We start from the raw sequence: 5,686 nt of genomic DNA, 5'->3' as shown, positions 1-5,686 counted from the left end.
TAGCTCACAGCAATGCTAGATGCTTAATCAAATGAGCAAGGCCAGGGATCAAACCTGCATCCTCATGGATACTAGTTGGGTTCCTAACCCACTGAGCCACAACAGGAACTCCCCCCAGCTATTTCTTAAACACTCAGGCTCACCCTTCCTCAAAGCATTTGCCACTCTGTTGCCTCTGCCTGGAATGCTCTTCCTCCAGTTACCCAGCTCCTCTTCATTCAGGTCTCTGGTCAATTGGCACCATATTAGAAAGACCCTCCTTCCCTTCCCCCAACTCTCTCTCCTTCCCATCACTCTTTCTGGTTTGAAACAAACCAAAAATGAAACAAACTTAATGACAAGTTGCAAAAAAGAATACAGAGGACTTTTCCCCCGAACTATTTGAGAGTGAGCTGCCAACACAATGCCCCATTGGTGTCAGATGTTCAAGTCTGGAAGGCTTAAACAAGAACATTCTCCTAACAACCATAATCCAGCCAGCAGGATGGGGATGTGGACATTGGTCCATCACTGCCACCCAGTCCTCAACCTCATTCGCGTTTCATCAATGGTCCCACAACATCCTTTATAGCCAGAGGACCCTGTACAGAAGAATCCTGTACCCTTGTTTAAAAATTCTTAAGAATTATATCTGGAATCTAATATACAGCACAAATAAACCTTTCCATAGAAAAGAAACTCATGGACTTGGAGAACAGACTGTGGTTGCCAAGGGGGAGGGGGAGGAGGAGGGAGTGGGATGGCCTGAGAGTCTGGGGTTAATAGATGAAAACTATTGCATTTGGAGTGGATAAGCAATGAGATCCTACTGTATAGCACAGGGAACTATATCTAGTCACTCGTGATGGAGCGTGATGGTGGATAATGTGAGAAAAAGAATGTATGTATGTGTGACTGGGTCACTTTGCTGTACAGTAGAAAACTGATAGACCACTGTAAACCAACTATAATGGAAAAAAATAAAAATAATTTAAAAATAAAAAAAAAATTTTTTTTGTCTTTTTTGTATTTTTAGGGCCGCACTTGCAGCATATGGAGGTTCCCAGGCTAGGGGTCTAATCGGAGCTGTTGATGCCGGCCTATGCCAGAGTCACAGCAACACCAGATCCGTGCCACAGCTCACGGCAACACCGGATCCTTAACCCATTGAGCAAGGGCAGGGATCGAACCCACAACCTCATGGTTCCTAGTTGGATTTGTTTCCACTGCACCAAGACGGGAACTCCTAAAATAAAAATTCTTAAGCATTTCAAGATGTTGGCAGCAGAGCATTAAACCAAGCGTGGGATCCTGGAGCAACGATGGGGGCCTGAGCCAAGCCAGCGGCAGTGGGGAAGGTAGAAGAGAGAGACAGTGGACATGGCAAGGAGACAGACCCAAGAGGCTTGAGGGGTGGGGACATGGCTCCTGAGACACCGGAAGAAGAGCAGGAGTGGGGGGAGGGGAGGTGCAGGGGAGCAGGGAGTTCATCATCTGATTTTAGACACACCAAGTATGAAAAGGGATGGCAGGATGTCAGGTAGAACTGTCCTGTAAGAAGTTGGCCACGACACAAAGAGAACAGACCTGTGGTTCCCAAGGGATGGACGGGGAGTTTGGGATTGGCAGATGCAAACTATCAACACATAGAATGGATAAATGATGAGGTCCTGCTAAAGAGCACAGGGAACTGGGTCCAGTCTCTTGGGACAGACCATGATGGAACAGGAGAAAAAGAATGTATGACTGGGTCACTCTGCTGTACAGCAGAAATCGACACAACACTGTAAATCCACTATACTTTAATTAAAAAAAAATGTTTAATAAAAATAAAAACAAAAGCCCCCCAAAAAGAAGTTGGCCGGGAATGTCTGGAGCCCAGAAGAGAGTTCTAGGCCAGTGCCAACAGAGAGTGTGGGCTGTGAGCCCCCAGGAGAAGAGGAAAGAAGAAGAGGGAGGGCAGGCCCCCCTCCAGATGCTGGTTCCCTCCGTCTGCGCTCATTTGCCTCAGTTAGGAAGCCCCTCCCGCGTGCCTCCCCAGGCCTCCCCACCTCCAGCCACCTTCTTCCTTTCCTTTACGACTGTATTAGGTCTGCTTAGCCTCCCAGGACTTGCTCAGGGACCACAGAAGCGTACTGAACCATAAGCCTCCAACAGCAGAGAGTGGTTTGGTTGGACGTGTCTGATCCTGGCGACCCCTGTCTGGGTTCCAGGAAACTGCTGCTCCCCCTGTTTTAGAGGCAAAACGTACACAAAGGCTCTTTTCTGCATTTCTTCTTAGCACAGGTGACATAAATGTTTGGACCATTGAGTAAACTAACGGAAATAATTACAGACATATGCATTTAGGAACAATAGCCTAATTCCAAAACCAAAGATTCCTTTTCTGCCAAAACTAAAGATTCTAAATCAAAAGACATCCCAAAAAAACAATGCCAAGATTCTAAGATCTCAGATTCCCTCATCCTAGGAATAGCATATTCTAGACAGAAGAGCGGGCATGGATCATTTGGTTCCCCCTATTCTGCATCACTGCACTTCCACAAAAAACATCACTTTACTTCCCTCCAATACAATGAGGCTAAAGGGACATTTTGTCCCTCCCAAGACCAGGGCAAAAACCTTGTCAAAATAAGGTTTTAATAAACTTCAAGTCTTAATAAAAACTTATTAAAATGTATATAATTATATCACTGTATAGTTTAAGTCAAAAGGCCTTATGTTAAGTATGATTCCAATTTTGCAGCCACATGTTACACAGGAACAAAAATTTTATTTTATTTTATTTATTTATTTTTTAATTTAATTTTTTTTTTTTTTGCTATTTCTTTGGGCCACTCCCGCGGCATATGGAGATTCCCAGGCTAGGGGTCGAATCAGAGCTGCAGCCACCGGCCTACACCAGAGCCACAGCAACGCGGGATCCGAGCCGCGTCTGCAACCTACACCACAGCTCACGTCAACGCCGGATCGTCAACCCACTGAGCAAGGGCAGGGATCGAACCCGCAACCTCATGGTTCCTAGTCGGATTCGTTAACCACTGCGCCACGATGGGAACTCCAGGAACAAAAATTTTAGAAGACAGCCATAAATATCTTAGAGGAATCACGATGGTTTTTCTTTTGTTCTCCCTCATCTGTATTTTACTATTGTCTTCTTGTCTTTATTATTGTCTTTGCTTCCGTAAGAAAGAGTCCATGAAGATTCTTAAATGTCTGAAAATTCACACTGCGCAGATTCCAAGGAGGCACCTGGCACGTATGTATGTATTCGATGAGTGAGAGCGTGAGAAATAATGATAAGGAATGAAGGCCAAAGGCACAGTCTCACGCTGTGTGTCCCTGCTCGTCCTCTGACCTTCTGACGATGGCCGTCTTCTGTGCCTGCAAGGACTGAACTCAACGCCGTGCTAGGCTCTCCTTCTGTTGCTGCCTCCCGGAACCCATCAACCGATCACTCACAGAAGGATAACGTGGCAGAGGGGACTGGCCATGAGGGAAGTTGTTTGGCTTTTGTGAATCAAAAGCAAGACTCTAGAGGCCCCTCCTGCAGTTAATTGCAGGGATAAAGGTGAGTGTCTCCCAGGTAAACAACCTGTGGGCGGCTGTGGAGACAAATCCCAGAAGACCAGACCCCTGCCAGCCACCTGCAGTGCTCGCCTGAGAAGGCTCCGTATTCCAGGAACAGAGAGGCACCTGCTGGTATTCTTAAGTTAGCTTTGTTATGGATTATTCTTCCAAACTGAACACAGGAGGATCAAATTGTAGGGTCCTTCAGAGGCAGGGTAAAAAAGTCACACTGGAGCTGAGAAAACAGACCGACTGCAGTCAGTACTGTATTTGCAAATACCTTTTTCTCTTTTTAGGGCCACATCTGCAGCATATGGAAATTCCTGGGCCAGAGGTCGAATCGGAGCTGCAATTGCAGCCCATACCACAGCCACAGCAATGCCAGATCTGCACCCTGCTCGGTAGCATGCGGCAACACCAGATCCTTAACCCACTGCGCAAAGCCAGGGATCGCCAAACCTGCACCCTCATGGACACCATGCTGGGTTCTTAACCCACTGAGCCACAACAGCAACTCGGTATTTGCTAATATGTTACAGTTCAAATGTAATTACTCTGCCTTTGGTTGTTCGAGTTGGTAAAAAATAGTATTTGCTGCTCTTTGATTACAGCAAATAGATAATCTACTGGAAGTCTTCATTCATTCAATGTACATGCACTGAGCAACTGTTTCTATGTGCCACCTTAGCAGCCAAGTGCCACAGCATAAATGACAGGAACTAACCTTTCCCACCTAGATGGGAGTGACAGGGCAGTGGTGCGCTCAGGCTGGTTTGTACCAATTCTTGAAAGCCCATTTTTAAATTTTCAGGATTTCTGCAAGCCAGCTGTTAAATTCAACCACGATTCTAGAGTAAACTACATAAACTTATACTTAAAATATATTAAAAATAAAGGTAATAAATGCTCAAAGTTCACATCCCTTTCTAATTATTTTACTGCATTTTGCTATTATCTATGGTCTTAGGGTTATTATTTTTTTACAATTGTGCCTGTATCCTGAAAAAAGTACATGATAAAATGCCATTACTCATCTCAAGTTGGTAGTGTGAAATCAAGGAAGGAGTATTTACACCACAGAAATTGGCAAATGACACGAACCAGGGCTTGATTTATTTTTTGGTTGCTTGTCCAGACTTAAAGATGACGGAAAAAAATGTTAATGATGCAGGTTAAACATAAAAGTACTGCATATCTGTGGCTGCCAGATTGCAAATAATACCCCCAAAATGAGGAAATACTCTTCCAGTATTCAAAAACCATGATCTGATTTCGGGACAATGTTATATATTTGATGATGAATGGGGTGCCTACATATGTTTTCATTTTTTTCTCTTTGTCTCAAAGGAAATAACAGCATCTGCCAACATTCCTGTTTAAAGCACACTCATGTATCAATGTTTTGAGTAATTTTGCTGAACTGGAGAGTAGTCAAACATTTACTCACAGTCTGCTTTTTCAATTCATTGTCTGATCCCAAGCGCAGGCTGACTATGGATGCAAGAGTCCAGCAGAAATCAACAAAAGCATTCTGCAAGTAGCGCAGGCTGACTAGATGCAAGAGTCCAGCAGAAATCAACAAAAGCATTCTGCAAGTAGTGCAGGCTGACTATGGATGCAAGAGTCCAGCAGAAATCAACAAAAGCATTCTGCAAGTATCAACTAGCTAAACAGACTTTACAATCAAGAGTACTGTGTATTTTATAATTATTTGTAAATTGTGTGCTAACACAATGATAACAACTGCGACTATCAACTTGGTAGGAAATAGAGTGATAAGAAAACCTACCAAAAGTGTGAGATAAGACTGTAAAGCCAGATTGCATTCTCCACTAGAAAATGATAGCATGTCATCTGCAAATCCTTGGGTGAAACAGTCAGCTCTCCCACTTGTCAAAAGCAAAAACTCACCAGACATAAGCATAGCAAATATGAAAGAGGAGGCTTGTCATGGGCGACAGTCCTCAATAGTTGATTTTTAGCTAATTCCAGACAAAACAGCTTATTCTGCTGTGCCATCCTCACCAGATTTATCATGCAATGTTAGAGGCTGAAGGCAAAAGAAGAATCAAGCTTCTCCTGTCCCTCTCCCTGCCAAAAAAGATGGTTCCATCATTCCTGATGAGTGTAAGTTTCC

The sequence above is a fragment of the Sus scrofa genome, chromosome 7, assembly GCF_000003025.6.
Source record: "Sus scrofa isolate TJ Tabasco breed Duroc chromosome 7, Sscrofa11.1, whole genome shotgun sequence".
In the NCBI taxonomy this organism is placed as follows: domain Eukaryota; kingdom Metazoa; phylum Chordata; class Mammalia; order Artiodactyla; family Suidae; genus Sus; species Sus scrofa.
The sequence above is the reverse complement of the archived record's forward strand: the minus strand, read 5'-3'. Positions refer to the sequence as shown.